The 15,571-nt window shown below is 48.7% G+C and overlaps 5 non-coding genes across 5 annotated transcripts; all 5 read left to right on the forward strand.

The window, feature by feature from the left end:
- The first annotated feature begins 2,198 nt into the window (after positions 1-2,198).
- Positions 2,199-2,274, forward strand: Trnaa-ggc (transfer RNA alanine (anticodon GGC)). Its single transcript has one exon. It is a non-coding gene; the product is annotated as a tRNA-Ala (tRNA).
- Positions 2,275-10,109: 7,835 nt separating this feature from the next.
- Trnaa-ggc (transfer RNA alanine (anticodon GGC)) lies at positions 10,110-10,185 on the forward strand. The gene has a single exon. It is a non-coding gene; the product is annotated as a tRNA-Ala (tRNA).
- Positions 10,186-11,688: 1,503 nt separating this feature from the next.
- Trnaa-ggc (transfer RNA alanine (anticodon GGC)) lies at positions 11,689-11,764 on the forward strand. Its single transcript has one exon. It is a non-coding gene; the product is annotated as a tRNA-Ala (tRNA).
- Positions 11,765-13,267: 1,503 nt separating this feature from the next.
- Positions 13,268-13,343, forward strand: Trnaa-ggc (transfer RNA alanine (anticodon GGC)). Its single transcript has one exon. It is a non-coding gene; the product is annotated as a tRNA-Ala (tRNA).
- Positions 13,344-14,858: 1,515 nt separating this feature from the next.
- Trnaa-ggc (transfer RNA alanine (anticodon GGC)) lies at positions 14,859-14,934 on the forward strand. The gene has a single exon. It is a non-coding gene; the product is annotated as a tRNA-Ala (tRNA).
- The last annotated feature ends 637 nt before the right edge of the window (positions 14,935-15,571 follow it).

A 15,571-nucleotide genomic window follows, 5' to 3' on the forward strand; every position in this document is an offset into this window, starting at 1 on the left:
GGTGCGAACACAGGAAGCTTGCAGACCCTCGCTGCCTGCAGACACCGAGCAGCCACACTAGGAGGGCGGCCTAAGACGTAGGCGAAATGTGCTCATTCGCTTTGGCGCGACGTCCAACTATAAATAATGCTGTCACTAGCGTGAGCGTTGCGTGAGCGTCGTGGAAAGTCGGAAAAGTCGGCTGCGAGGGTGAGTGCCAAGTTTGGGGAGCGTTTCGTAGTATGCGCAGTGCAATGGAGACGCGGAAACTTATTGTGGCCCAGTGTTTTGCAGTTGGACGACAAGATTGGTACACAGTAGTAAAGAGCGAGGCACTGAGTTGGCATGAATAATGGAGTGCACAATGGGGCTCGAGATGTGTTTGTTACCTCAGGTGCTGTATGATTGTCGTCAAGGAGTGAAAACGGAGCAATTTGTGACGGCTCTTTCAATTTAAGACGTTAAAAACAGACGGAATTTTCATTTGTAATACCAGAGCATCGAAACTACTTGGTACTTTTGTGTATATGAACGGGTCCGCGCCTTTGTACTCTGCTCCCTTCACCGCTACAAACCAACCAACCATCGTGTCCGTGCGCATCTGAGTCGCAAAGAATGGGGAATAGCGCAGTTTGCTCGTGCATGGGGCGTAGCTCAGTTGGTAGAGCGGTCGCTTGGCATGTGAAAGGTCCAGTGTTCAAGCCGCGGCGCCTGCATTTTTTGTTGTCAGTGCATGGTAAGTGTTGGTCGCGGCGAACCTAAAGGCACGCAAGATGTTGCAAAGCCAGCGTCACAGACTGATATGATGTATACTGACGTAAGGAGAGCAAGATGTAAGTGTGGGGACCGGTTGTTATCGAGGTGTCATCGAGTGCAGATCTGTCTTAGGTATCGCGGCTTAACCTCATTGAAGTCTAGAGGGTGGACAACACGTTGGTCTTACTCAGAGCGGTGTCCGAATTCCATTTTCGACGTTATACGTGCCACTTTCATTGTGGCCAACTACGATTCGATACAGAATGCACGAAACCTGAAAGACACCCTAACGGATACATAGAGAGTAGTGTTTGTCTGCTGAATAATGGGAGTGCAAGGGTCTGTGTCGTCTATATGGCTGTATGTAGCACCATTAGTCTTCGGGGGGGCGGGCGTAGCTCAGATGGTAGAGCGCTCGCTTAGTATGCGAGAGGAACTGGGATCAATACCCAGTGATTCCAGAATTTTTAACACACCTACATGCGCACCTTGCCATGCAAGTGGAATAATTCACAACCAGCAGATGTGTCTAGGAAGATACAAGCGAATGATTAGCATCCACAATTGACAAGCGTGCTGTTATTAGTGCGCAGGAAGCACCCTCCTCCCACGCCTACACTTAATTTAGAAACAGTACAAGTGTTCCTGTAAGATTCTCAAGCCTATGTCGGAAAGATCTGCCTTGCGCTGAGTTCACGTAAATTCCACTGCACATTCCTATTCTTTGCATGCAGTCAGCTGCTACTGGTGTTGTTAGTTGTGACTGCTGATAACAGATGCCGTAGCAATCAATTCATGGAGTGAGTTGTATGTTTTGCGGTAGTCTGTCTCTGACAAGCAAGCACAGGTGACATAGGTGCGAACACAGGAAGCTTGCAGACCCTCGCTGCCTGCAGACACCGAGCAGCCACACTAGGAGGGCGGCCTAAGCCGTAGGCGAAATATGCTCATTCGCTTTGGCGCGACGTCGAACTATAAATAATGCTGTCACTAGCGTGAGCGTCGTGGAAAGTCGGAAAAGTCGGCTGCGAGGGTGAGTGCCAAGTTTGGGGAGCGTTTCGTAGTATGCGCAGTGCAATGGAGACGCGGAAACTTATTGTGGCCCAGTGTTTTGCAGTTGGACGACAAGATTGGTACACAGTAGTAAAGAGCGAGGCACTGAGTTGGCATGAATAATGGAGTGCACAATGGGGCTCGAGATGTGTTTGTTACCTCAGGTGCTGTATGATTGTCGTCAAGGAGTGAAAACGGAGCAATTTGTGACGGCTCTTTCAATTTAAGACGTTAAAAAGAGACGGAATTTTCATTTGTAATACCAGAGCATCGAAACTACTTGGTACTTTTGTGTATATGAACGGGTCCGCGCCTTTGTACTCTGCTCCGTTCACCGCTACAAACCAACCAACCATCGTGTCCGTGCGCATCTGAGTCGCAAAGAATGGGGAATAGCGCAGTTTGCTCGTGCATGGGGCGTAGCTCAGTTGGTAGAGCGTTCGCTTGGCATGTGAAAGGTCCAGTGTTCAAGCCGCGGCGCCTGCATTTTTTGTTGTCAGTGCATGGTAAGTGTTGGTCGCGGCGAACCTAAAGGCACGCAAGATGTTGCAAAGCCAGCGTCACAGACTGATATGATGTATACTGACGTAAGGAGAGCAAGATGTAAGTGTGGGGACCGGCTGTTATCGAGGTGTCATCGAGTGCAGATCTGTCTTAGGTATCGCGGCTTAACCTCATTGAAGTCTAGAGGGTGGAAAACACGTTGGTCTTACTCAGAGCGGTGTCCGAATTCTATTTTCGACGTTATACGTGCCACTTTCATTGTGGCCAACTACGATTCGATACAGAATGCACGAAACCTGAAAGACACCCTAACGGATACATAGAGAGTAGTGTTTGTCTGCTGAATAATGGGAATGCAAGGGTCTGTGTCGTCTATATGGCTGTATGTAGCACCATTAGTCTTCGGGGGGGCGGGCGTAGCTCAGATGGTAGAGCGCTCGCTTAGTATGCGAGAGGAACTGGGATCAATACCCAGTGCTTCCAGAATTTTTAACACACCTACATGCGCACCTTGCCATGCAAGTGGAATAATTCACAACCAGCAGATGTGTCTAGGAAGATACAAGCGAATGATTAGCATCGACAATTGACAAGCGTGCTGTTATTAGTGCGCAGGAAGAGCTCTCCTCCCACGCCAACACTTAATTTAGAAACAGTACAAGTGTTCCTGTAAGATTCTCAAGCCTATGTCGGTAAGATCTGCCTTGCGCTGAGTTCACGTAAATTCCACTGCACATTCCTATTCTTTGCATGCAGTCAGCTGCTACTGGTGTTGTTAGTTGTGACTGCTGATAACAGATGCCGTAGCAATCAATTCATGGAGTGAGTTGTATGTTTTGCGGTAGTCTGTCTCTGACAAGCAAGCACAGGTGACATAGGTGCGAACACAGGAAGCTTGCAGACCCTCGCTGCCTGCAGACACCGAGCAGCCACACTAGGAGGGCGGCCTAAGCCGTAGGCGAAATGTGCTCATTCGCTTTGGCGCGACGTCGAACTATAAATAATGCTGTCACTAGCGTGAGCGTCGTGGAAAGTCGGAAAAGTCGGCTGCGAGGGTGAGTGCCAAGTTTGGGGAGCGTTTCGTAGTATGCGCAGTGCAATGGAGACGCGGAAACTTATTGTGGCCCAGTGTTTTGCAGTTGGACGACAAGATTGGTACACAGTAGTAAAGAGCGAGGCACTGAGTTGGCATGAATAATGGAGTGCACAATGGGGCTAGAGATGTGTTTGTTACCTCAGGTGCTGTATGATTGTCGTCAAGGAGTGAAAACGGAGCAATTTGTGACGGCTCTTTCAATTTAAGACGTTAAAAACAGACGGAATTTTCATTTGTAATACCAGAGCATCGAAACTACTTGGTACTTTTGTGTATATGAACGGGTCCGCGCCTTTGTACTCTGCTCCCTTCACCGCTACAAACCAACCAACCATCGTGTCCGTGCGCATCTGAGTTGCAAAGAATGGGGAATAGCGCAGTTTGCTCGTGCATGGTGCGTAGCTCAGTTGGTAGAGCGGTCGCTTGGCATGTGAAAGGTCCAGTGTTCAAGCCACGGCGCCTACATTTTTTGTTTTCAGTGCATGGTAAGTGTTGGTCGCGGCGAACCTAAAGGCACGCAAGATGTTGCAAAACCAGCGTCACAGACTGATATGATGTATACTGACGTAAGGAGAGCAAGATGTAAGTGTGGGGACCGGCTGTTATCGAGGTGTCATCGAGTGCAGATCTGTCTTAGGTATCGCGGCTTAACCTCATTGAAGTCTAGAGGGTGGACAACACGTTGGTCTTACTCAGAGCGGTGTCCGAATTCTATTTTCGACGTTATACGTGCCACTTTCATTGTGGCCAACTACGATTCGATACAGAATGCACGAAACCTGAAAGACACCCTAACGGATACATAGAGAGTAGTGTTTGTCTGCTGAATAATGGGAGTGCAAGGGTCTGTGTCGTCTATATGGCTGTATGTAGCACCATTAGTCTCCGGGGGGGCGGGCGTAGCTCAGATGGTAGAGCGCTCGCTTAGTATGAGAGGAACTGGGATCAATACCCAGTGCTTTCAGAATTTTTAACACACCTACATGCGCACCTTGCCATGCAAGTGGAATAATTCACAACCAGCAGATGTGTCTAGGAAGATACAAGCGAATGATTAGCATCCACAATTGACAAGCGTGCTGTTATTAGTGCGCAGGAAGCACCCTCCTCCCACGCCTACACTTAATTTAGAAACAGTACAAGTGTTCCTGTAAGATTCTCAAGCCTATGTCGGAAAGATCTGCCTTGCGCTGAGTTCACGTAAATTCCACTGCACATTCCTATTCTTTGCATGCAGTCAGCTGCTACTGGTGTTGTTAGTTGGACTGCTGATAACAGATGCCGTAGCAATCAATTCATGGAGTGAGTTGTATGTTTTGCGGTAGTCTGTCTCTGACAAGCAAGCACAGGTGACATAGGTGCGAACACAGGAAGCTTGCAGACCCTCGCTGCCTGCAGACACCGAGCAGCCACACTAGGAGGGCGGCCTAAGACGTAGGCGAAATGTGCTCATTCGCTTTGGCGCGACGTCCAACTATAAATAATGCTGTCACTAGCGTGAGCGTTGCGTGAGCGTCGTGGAAAGTCGGAAAAGTCGGCTGCGAGGGTGAGTGCCAAGTTTGGGGAGCGTTTCGTAGTATGCGCAGTGCAATGGAGACGCGGAAACTTATTGTGGCCCAGTGTTTTGCAGTTGGACGACAAGATTGGTACACAGTAGTAAAGAGCGAGGCACTGAGTTGGCATGAATAATGGAGTGCACAATGGGGCTCGAGATGTGTTTGTTACCTCAGGTGCTGTATGATTGTCGTCAAGGAGTGAAAACGGAGCAATTTGTGACGGCTCTTTCAATTTAAGACGTTAAAAACAGACGGAATTTTCATTTGTAATACCAGAGCATCGAAACTACTTGGTACTTTTGTGTATATGAACGGGTCCGCGCCTTTGTACTCTGCTCCCTTCACCGCTACAAACCAACCAACCATCGTGTCCGTGCGCATCTGAGTCGCAAAGAATGGGGAATAGCGCAGTTTGCTCGTGCATGGGGCGTAGCTCAGTTGGTAGATCGTTCGCTTGGCATGTGAAAGGTCCAGTGTTCAAGCCGCGGCGCCTGCATTTTTTGTTGTCAGTGCATGGTAAGTGTTGGTCGCGGCGAACCTAAAGGCACGCAAGATGTTGCAAAGCCAGCGTCACAGACTGATATGATGTATACTGACGTAAGGAGAGCAAGATGTAAGTGTGGGGACCGGCTGTTATCGAGGTGTCATCGAGTGCAGATCTGTCTTAGGTATCGCGGCTTAACCTCATTGAAGTCTAGAGGGTGGAAAACACGTTGGTCTTACTCAGAGCGGTGTCCGAATTCTATTTTCGACGTTATACGTGCCACTTTCATTGTGGCCAACTACGATTCGATACAGAATGCACGAAACCTGAAAGACACCCTAACGGATACATAGAGAGTAGTGTTTGTCTGCTGAATAATGGGAATGCAAGGGTCTGTGTCGTCTATATGGCTGTATGTAGCACCATTAGTCTTCGGGGGGGCGGGCGTAGCTCAGATGGTAGAGCGCTCGCTTAGTATGCGAGAGGAACTGGGATCAATACCCAGTGCTTCCAGAATTTTTAACACACCTACATGCGCACCTTGCCATGCAAGTGGAATAATTCACAACCAGCAGATGTGTCTAGGAAGATACAAGCGAATGATTAGCATCGACAATTGACAAGCGTGCTGTTATTAGTGCGCAGGAAGAGCTCTCCTCCCACGCCAACACTTAATTTAGAAACAGTACAAGTGTTCCTGTAAGATTCTCAAGCCTATGTCGGTAAGATCTGCCTTGCGCTGAGTTCACGTAAATTCCACTGCACATTCCTATTCTTTGCATGCAGTCAGCTGCTACTGGTGTTGTTAGTTGTGACTGCTGATAACAGATGCCGTAGCAATCAATTCATGGAGTGAGTTGTATGTTTTGCGGTAGTCTGTCTCTGACAAGCAAGCACAGGTGACATAGGTGCGAACACAGGAAGCTTGCAGACCCTCGCTGCCTGCAGACACCGAGCAGCCACACTAGGAGGGCGGCCTAAGCCGTAGGCGAAATGTGCTCATTCGCTTTGGCGCGACGTCGAACTATAAATAATGCTGTCACTAGCGTGAGCGTCGTGGAAAGTCGGAAAAGTCGGCTGCGAGGGTGAGTGCCAAGTTTGGGGAGCGTTTCGTAGTATGCGCAGTGCAATGGAGACGCGGAAACTTATTGTGGCCCAGTGTTTTGCAGTTGGACGACAAGATTGGTACACAGTAGTAAAGAGCGAGGCACTGAGTTGGCATGAATAATGGAGTGCACAATGGGGCTAGAGATGTGTTTGTTACCTCAGGTGCTGTATGATTGTCGTCAAGGAGTGAAAACGGAGCAATTTGTGACGGCTCTTTCAATTTAAGACGTTAAAAACAGACGGAATTTTCATTTGTAATACCAGAGCATCGAAACTACTTGGTACTTTTGTGTATATGAACGGGTCCGCGCCTTTGTACTCTGCTCCCTTCACCGCTACAAACCAACCAACCATCGTGTCCGTGCGCATCTGAGTTGCAAAGAATGGGGAATAGCGCAGTTTGCTCGTGCATGGTGCGTAGCTCAGTTGGTAGAGCGGTCGCTTGGCATGTGAAAGGTCCAGTGTTCAAGCCACGGCGCCTACATTTTTTGTTTTCAGTGCATGGTAAGTGTTGGTCGCGGCGAACCTAAAGGCACGCAAGATGTTGCAAAACCAGCGTCACAGACTGATATGATGTATACTGACGTAAGGAGAGCAAGATGTAAGTGTGGGGACCGGCTGTTATCGAGGTGTCATCGAGTGCAGATCTGTCTTAGGTATCGCGGCTTAACCTCATTGAAGTCTAGAGGGTGGACAACACGTTGGTCTTACTCAGAGCGGTGTCCGAATTCTATTTTCGACGTTATACGTGCCACTTTCATTGTGGCCAACTACGATTCGATACAGAATGCACGAAACCTGAAAGACACCCTAACGGATACATAGAGAGTAGTGTTTGTCTGCTGAATAATGGGAGTGCAAGGGTCTGTGTCGTCTATATGGCTGTATGTAGCACCATTAGTCTCCGGGGGGGCGGGCGTAGCTCAGATGGTAGAGCGCTCGCTTAGTATGAGAGGAACTGGGATCAATACCCAGTGCTTTCAGAATTTTTAACACACCTACATGCGCACCTTGCCATGCAAGTGGAATAATTCACAACCAGCAGATGTGTCTAGGAAGATACAAGCGAATGATTAGCATCCACAATTGACAAGCGTGCTGTTATTAGTGCGCAGGAAGCACCCTCCTCCCACGCCTACACTTAATTTAGAAACAGTACAAGTGTTCCTGTAAGATTCTCAAGCCTATGTCGGAAAGATCTGCCTTGCGCTGAGTTCACGTAAATTCCACTGCACATTCCTATTCTTTGCATGCAGTCAGCTGCTACTGGTGTTGTTAGTTGGACTGCTGATAACAGATGCCGTAGCAATCAATTCATGGAGTGAGTTGTATGTTTTGCGGTAGTCTGTCTCTGACAAGCAAGCACAGGTGACATAGGTGCGAACACAGGAAGCTTGCAGACCCTCGCTGCCTGCAGACACCGAGCAGCCACACTAGGAGGGCGGCCTAAGACGTAGGCGAAATGTGCTCATTCGCTTTGGCGCGACGTCCAACTATAAATAATGCTGTCACTAGCGTGAGCGTTGCGTGAGCGTCGTGGAAAGTCGGAAAAGTCGGCTGCGAGGGTGAGTGCCAAGTTTGGGGAGCGTTTCGTAGTATGCGCAGTGCAATGGAGACGCGGAAACTTATTGTGGCCCAGTGTTTTGCAGTTGGACGACAAGATTGGTACACAGTAGTAAAGAGCGAGGCACTGAGTTGGCATGAATAATGGAGTGCACAATGGGGCTCGAGATGTGTTTGTTACCTCAGGTGCTGTATGATTGTCGTCAAGGAGTGAAAACGGAGCAATTTGTGACGGCTCTTTCAATTTAAGACGTTAAAAACAGACGGAATTTTCATTTGTAATACCAGAGCATCGAAACTACTTGGTACTTTTGTGTATATGAACGGGTCCGCGCCTTTGTACTCTGCTCCCTTCACCGCTACAAACCAACCAACCATCGTGTCCGTGCGCATCTGAGTCGCAAAGAATGGGGAATAGCGCAGTTTGCTCGTGCATGGGGCGTAGCTCAGTTGGTAGATCGTTCGCTTGGCATGTGAAAGGTCCAGTGTTCAAGCCGCGGCGCCTGCATTTTTTGTTGTCAGTGCATGGTAAGTGTTGGTCGCGGCGAACCTAAAGGCACGCAAGATGTTGCAAAGCCAGCGTCACAGACTGATATGATGTATACTGACGTAAGGAGAGCAAGATGTAAGTGTGGGGACCGGCTGTTATCGAGGTGTCATCGAGTGCAGATCTGTCTTAGGTATCGCGGCTTAACCTCATTGAAGTCTAGAGGGTGGAAAACACGTTGGTCTTACTCAGAGCGGTGTCCGAATTCTATTTTCGACGTTATACGTGCCACTTTCATTGTGGCCAACTACGATTCGATACAGAATGCACGAAACCTGAAAGACACCCTAACGGATACATAGAGAGTAGTGTTTGTCTGCTGAATAATGGGAATGCAAGGGTCTGTGTCGTCTATATGGCTGTATGTAGCACCATTAGTCTTCGGGGGGGCGGGCGTAGCTCAGATGGTAGAGCGCTCGCTTAGTATGCGAGAGGAACTGGGATCAATACCCAGTGCTTCCAGAATTTTTAACACACCTACATGCGCACCTTGCCATGCAAGTGGAATAATTCACAACCAGCAGATGTGTCTAGGAAGATACAAGCGAATGATTAGCATCGACAATTGACAAGCGTGCTGTTATTAGTGCGCAGGAAGAGCTCTCCTCCCACGCCTACACTTAATTTAGAAACAGTACAAGTGTTCCTGTAAGATTCTCAAGCCTATGTCGGTAAGATCTGCCTTGCGCTGAGTTCACGTAAATTCCACTGCACATTCCTATTCTTTGCATGCAGTCAGCTGCTACTGGTGTTGTTAGTTGTGACTGCTGATAACAGATGCCGTAGCAATCAATTCATGGAGTGAGTTGTATGTTTTGCGGTAGTCTGTCTCTGACAAGCAAGCACAGGTGACATAGGTGCGAACACAAGAAGCTTGCAGACCCTCGCTGCCTGCAGACACCGAGCAGCCACACTAGGAGGGCGGCCTAAGCCGTAGGCGAAATGTGCTCATTCGCTTTGGCGCGACGTCGAACTATAAATAATGCTGTCACTAGCGTGAGCGTCGTGGAAAGTCGGAAAAGTCGGCTGTGAGGGTGAGTGCCAAGTTTGGGGAGCGTTTCGTAGTATGCGCAGTGCAATGGAGACGCGGAAACTTATTGTGGCCCAGTGTTTTGCAGTTGGACGACAAGATTGGTACACAGTAGTAAAGAGCGAGGCACTGAGTTGGCATGAATAATGGAGTGCACAATGGGGCTCGAGATGTGTTTGTTACCTCAGGTGCTGTATGATTGTCGTCAAGGAGTGAAAACGGAGCAATTTGTGACGGCTCTTTCAATTTAAGACGTTAAAAACAGACGGAATTTTCATTTGTAATACCAGAGCATCGAAACTACTTGGTACTTTTGTGTATATGAACGGGTCCGCGCCTTTGTACTCTGCTCCCTTCACCGCTACAAACCAACCAACCATCGTGTCCGTGCGCATCTGAGTCGCAAAGAATGGGGAATAGCGCAGTTTGCTCGTGCATGGGGCGTAGCTCAGTTGGTAGAGCGTTCGCTTGGCATGTGAAAGGTCCAGTGTTCAAGCCGCGGCGCCTGCATTTTTTGTTGTCAGTGCATGGTAAGTGTTGGTCGCGGCGAACCTAAAGGCACGCAAGATGTTGCAAAGCCAGCGTCACAGACTGATATGATGTATACTGACGTAAGGAGAGCAAGATGTAAGTGTGGGGACCGGCTGTTATCGAGGTGTCATCGAGTGCAGATCTGTCTTAGGTATCGCGGCTTAACCTCATTGAAGTCTAGAGGGTGGACAACACGTTGGTCTTACTCAGAGCGGTGTCCGAATTCTATTTTCGACGTTATACGTGCCACTTTCATTGTGGCCAACTACGATTCGATACAGAATGCACGAAACCTGAAAGACACCCTAACGGATACATAGAGAGTAGTGTTTGTCTGCTGAATAATGGGAGTGCAAGGGTCTGTGTCGTCTATATGGCTGTATGTAGCACTATTAGTCTTCGGGGGGGCGGGCGTAGCTCAGATGGTAGAGCGCTCGCTTAGTATGCGAGAGGAACTGGGATCAATACCCAGTGCCTCCAGAATTTTTAACACACCTACATGCGCACCTTGCCATGCAAGTGGAATAATTCACAACCAGCAGATGTGTCTAGGAAGATACAAGCGAATGATTAGCATCCACAATTGACAAGCGTGCTGTTATTAGTGCGCAGGAAGCACCCTCCTCCCACGCCTACACTTAATTTAGAAACAGTACAAGTGTTCCTGTAAGATTCTCAAGCCTATGTCGGAAAGATCTGCCTTGCGCTGAGTTCACGTAAATTCCACTGCACATTCCTATTCTTTGCATGCAGTCAGCTGCTACTGGTGTTGTTAGTTGTGACTGCTGATAACAGATGCCGTAGCAATCAATTCATGGAGTGAGTTGTATGTTTTGCGGTAGTCTGTCTCTGACAAGCAAGCACAGGTGACATAGGTGCGAACACAGGAAGCTTGCAGACCCTCGCTGCCTGCAGACACCGAGCAGCCACACTAGGAGGGCGGCCTAAGACGTAGGCGAAATGTGCTCATTCGCTTTGGCGCGACGTCCAACTATAAATAATGCTGTCACTAGCGTGAGCGTCGTGGAAAGTCGGAAAAGTCGGCTGCGAGGGTGAGTGCCAAGTTTGGGGAGCGTTTCGTAGTATGCGCAGTGCAATGGAGACGCGGAAACTTATTGTGGCCCAGTGTTTTGCAGTTGGACGACAAGATTGGTACACAGTAGTAAAGAGCGAGGCACTGAGTTGGCATGAATAATGGAGTGCACAATGGGGCTCGAGATGTGTTTGTTACCTCAGGTGCTGTATGATTGTCGTCAAGGAGTGAAAACGGAGCAATTTGTGACGGCTCTTTCAATTTAAGACGTTAAAAACAGACGGAATTTTCATTTGTAATACCAGAGCATCGAAACTACTTGGTACTTTTGTGTATATGAACGGGTCCGCGCCTTTGTACTCTGCTCCCTTCACCGCTACAAACCAACCAACCATCGTGTCCGTGCGCATCTGAGTCGCAAAGAATGGGGAATAGCGCAGTTTGCTCGTGCATGGGGCGTAGCTCAGTTGGTAGAGCGTTCGCTTGGCATGTGAAAGGTCCAGTGTTCAAGCCGCGGCGCCTGCATTTTTTGTTGTCAGTGCATGGTAAGTGTTGGTCGCAGCGAACCTAAAGGCACGCAAGATGTTGCAAAGCCAGCGTCACAGACTGATATGATGTATACTGACGTAAGGAGAGCAAGATGTAAGTGTGGGGACCGGCTGTTATCGAGGTGTCATCGAGTGCAGATCTGTCTTAGGTATCGCGGCTTAACCTCATTGAAGTCTAGAGGGTGGACAACACGTTGGTCTTACTCAGAGCGGTGTCCGAATTCCATTTTCGACGTTATACGTGCCACTTTCATTGTGGCCAACTACGATTCGATACAGAATGCACGAAACCTGAAAGACACCCTAACGGATACATAGAGAGTAGTGTTTGTCTGCTGAATAATGGGAGTGCAAGGGTCTGTGTCGTCTATATGGCTGTATGTAGCACCATTAGTCTTCGGGGGGGCGGGCGTAGCTCAGATGGTAGAGCGCTCGCTTAGTATGCGAGAGGAACTGGGATCAATACCCAGTGCTTCCAGAATTTTTAACACACCTACATGCGCACCTTGCCATGCAAGTGGAATAATTCACAACCAGCAGATGTGTCTAGGAAGATACAAGCGAATGATTAGCATCCACAATTGACAAGCGTGCTGTTATTAGTGCGCAGGAAGCACCCTCCTCCCACGCCTACACTTAATTTAGAAACAGTACAAGTGTTCCTGTAAGATTCTCAAGCCTATGTCGGAAAGATCTGCCTTGCGCTGAGTTCACGTAAATTCCACTGCACATTCCTATTCTTTGCATGCAGTCAGCTGCTACTGGTGTGGTTAGTTGTGACTGCTGATAACAGATGCCGTAGCAATCAATTCATGGAGTGAGTTGTATGTTTTGCGGTAGTCTGTCTCTGACAAGCAAGCACAGGTGACATAGGTGCGAACACAGGAAGCTTGCAGACCCTCGCTGCCTGCAGACACCGAGCAGCCACACTAGGAGGGCGGCCTAAGCCGTAGGCGAAATATGCTCATTCGCTTTGGCGCGACGTCGAACTATAAATAATGCTGTCACTAGCGTGAGCGTCGTGGAAAGTCGGAAAAGTCGGCTGCGAGGGTGAGTGCCAAGTTTGGGGAGCGTTTCGTAGTATGCGCAGTGCAATGGAGACGCGGAAACTTATTGTGGCCCAGTGTTTTGCAGTTGGACGACAAGATTGGTACACAGTAGTAAAGAGCGAGGCACTGAGTTGGCATGAATAATGGAGTGCACAATGGGGCTCGAGATGTGTTTGTTACCTCAGGTGCTGTATGATTGTCGTCAAGGAGTGAAAACGGAGCAATTTGTGACGGCTCTTTCAATTTAAGACGTTAAAAACAGACGGAATTTTCATTTGTAATACCAGAGCATCGAAACTACTTGGTACTTTTGTGTATATGAACGGGTCCGCGCCTTTGTACTCTGCTCCCTTCACCGCTACAAACCAACCAACCATCGTGTCCGTGCGCATCTGAGTCGCAAAGAATGGGGAATAGCGCAGTTTGCTCGTGCATGGGGCGTAGCTCAGTTGGTAGAGCGTTCGCTTGGCATGTGAAAGGTCCAGTGTTCAAGCCGCGGCGCCTGCATTTTTTGTTGTCAGTGCATGGTAAGTGTTGGTCGCGGCGAACCTAAAGGCACGCAAGATGTTGCAAAGCCAGCGTCACAGACTGATATGATGTATACTGACGTAAGGAGAGCAAGATGTAAGTGTGGGGACCGGCTGTTATCGAGGTGTCATCGAGTGCAGATCTGTATTAGGTATCGCGGCTTAACCTCATTGAAGTCTAGAGGGTGGACAACACTTTGGTCTTACTCAGAGCGGTGTCCGAATTCTATTATCGACGTTATACGTGCCACTTTCATTGTGGCCAACTACGATTCGATACAGAATGCACGAAACCTGAAAGACACCCTAACGGATACATAGAGAGTAGTGTTTGTCTGCTGAATAATGGGAGTGCAAGGGTCTGTGTCGTCTGTATGGCTGTATGTAGCACCATTAGTCTTCGGGGGGGGCGGGCGTAGCTCAGATGGTAGAGCGCTCGCTTAGTATGCGAGAGGAACTGGGATCAATACCCAGTGCTTCCAGAATTTTTAATACACCTACATGCGCACCTTGCCATGCAAGTGGAATAATTCACAACCAGCAGATGTGTCTAGGAAGATACAAGCGAATGATTAGCATCCACAATTGACAAGCGTGCTGTTATTAGTGCGCAGGTAGCACCCTCCTCCCACGCCTACACTTAATTTAGAAACAGTACAAGTGTTCCTGTAAGATTCTCAAGCCTATGTCGGAAAGATCTGCCTTGCGCTGAGTTCACGTAAATTCCACTGCACATTCCTATTCTTTGCATGCAGTCAGCTGCTACTGGTGTTGTTAGTTGTGACTGCTGATAACAGATGCCGTAGCAATCAATTCATGGAGTGAGTTGTATGTTTTGCGGTAGTCTGTCTCTGACAAGCAAGCACAGGTGACACAGGTGCGAACACAGGAAGCTTGCAGACCCTCGCTGCCTGCAGACACCGAGCAGCCACACTAGGAGGGCGGCCTAAGCCGTAGGCGAAATATGCTCATTCGCTTTGGCGCGACGTCGAACTATAAATAATGCTGTCACTAGCGTGAGCGTTGCGTGAGCGTCGTGGAAAGTCGGAAAAGTCGGCTGCGAGGGTGAGTGCCAAGTTTGGGGAGCGTTTCGTAGTATGCGCAGTGCAATGGAGACGCGGAAACTTATTGTGGCCCAGTGTTTTGCAGTTGGACGACAAGATTGGTACACAGTAGTAAAGAGCGAGGCACTGAGTTGGCATGAATAATGGAGTGCACAATGGGGCTCGAGATGTGTTTGTTACCTCAGGTGCTGTATGATTGTCGTCAAGGAGTGAAAACGGAGCAATTTGTGACGGCTCTTTCAATTTAAGACGTTAAAAACAGACGGAATTTTCATTTGTAATACCAGAGCATCGAAACTACTTGGTACTTTTGTGTATATAAACGGGTCCGCGCCTTTGTACTCTGCTCCCTTCACCGCTACAAACCAACCAACCATCGTGTCCGTGCGCATCTGAGTCGCAAAGAATGGGGAATAGCGCAGTTTGCTCGTGCATGGGGCGTAGCTCAGTTGGTAGAGCGTTCGCTTGGCATGTGAAAGGTCCAGTGTTCAAGCCGCGGCGCCTGCAGTTTTTGTTGTCAGTGCATGGTAAGTGTTGGTCGCGGCGAACCTAAAGGCACGCAAGATGTTGCAAAGCCAGCGTCACAGACTGATATGATGTATACTGACGTAAGGAGAGCAAGATGTAAGTGTGGGGACCGGCTGTTATTGAGGTGTCATCGAGTGCAGATCTGTCTTAGGTATCGCGGCTTAACCTCATTGAAGTCTAGAGGGTGGACAACACGTTGGTCTTACTCAGAGCGGTGTCCGAATTCTATTTTCGACGTTATACGTGCCACTTTCATTGTGGCCAACTACGATTCGATACAGAATGCACGAAACCTGAAAGACACCCTAACGGATACATAGAGAGTAGTGTTTGTCTGCTGAATAATGGGAGTGCAAGGGTCTGTGTCGTCTGTATGGCTGTATGTAGCACCATTAGTCTTCGGGGGGGGCGGGCGTGGCTCAGATGGTAGAGCGCTCGCTTAGTATGCGAGAGGAACTGGGATCAATACCCAGTGCTTCCAGAATTTTTAACACACCTACATGCGCACCTTGCCATGCAAGTGGAATAATTCACAACCAGCAGATGTGTCTAGGAAGATACAAGCGAATGATTAGCATCCACAATTGACAAGCGTGCTGTTATTAGTGCGCAGGAA

The sequence above is a fragment of the Schistocerca gregaria genome, chromosome 9 (assembly GCF_023897955.1).
Source record: "Schistocerca gregaria isolate iqSchGreg1 chromosome 9, iqSchGreg1.2, whole genome shotgun sequence".
Lineage (NCBI taxonomy): Eukaryota > Metazoa > Arthropoda > Insecta > Orthoptera > Acrididae > Schistocerca > Schistocerca gregaria.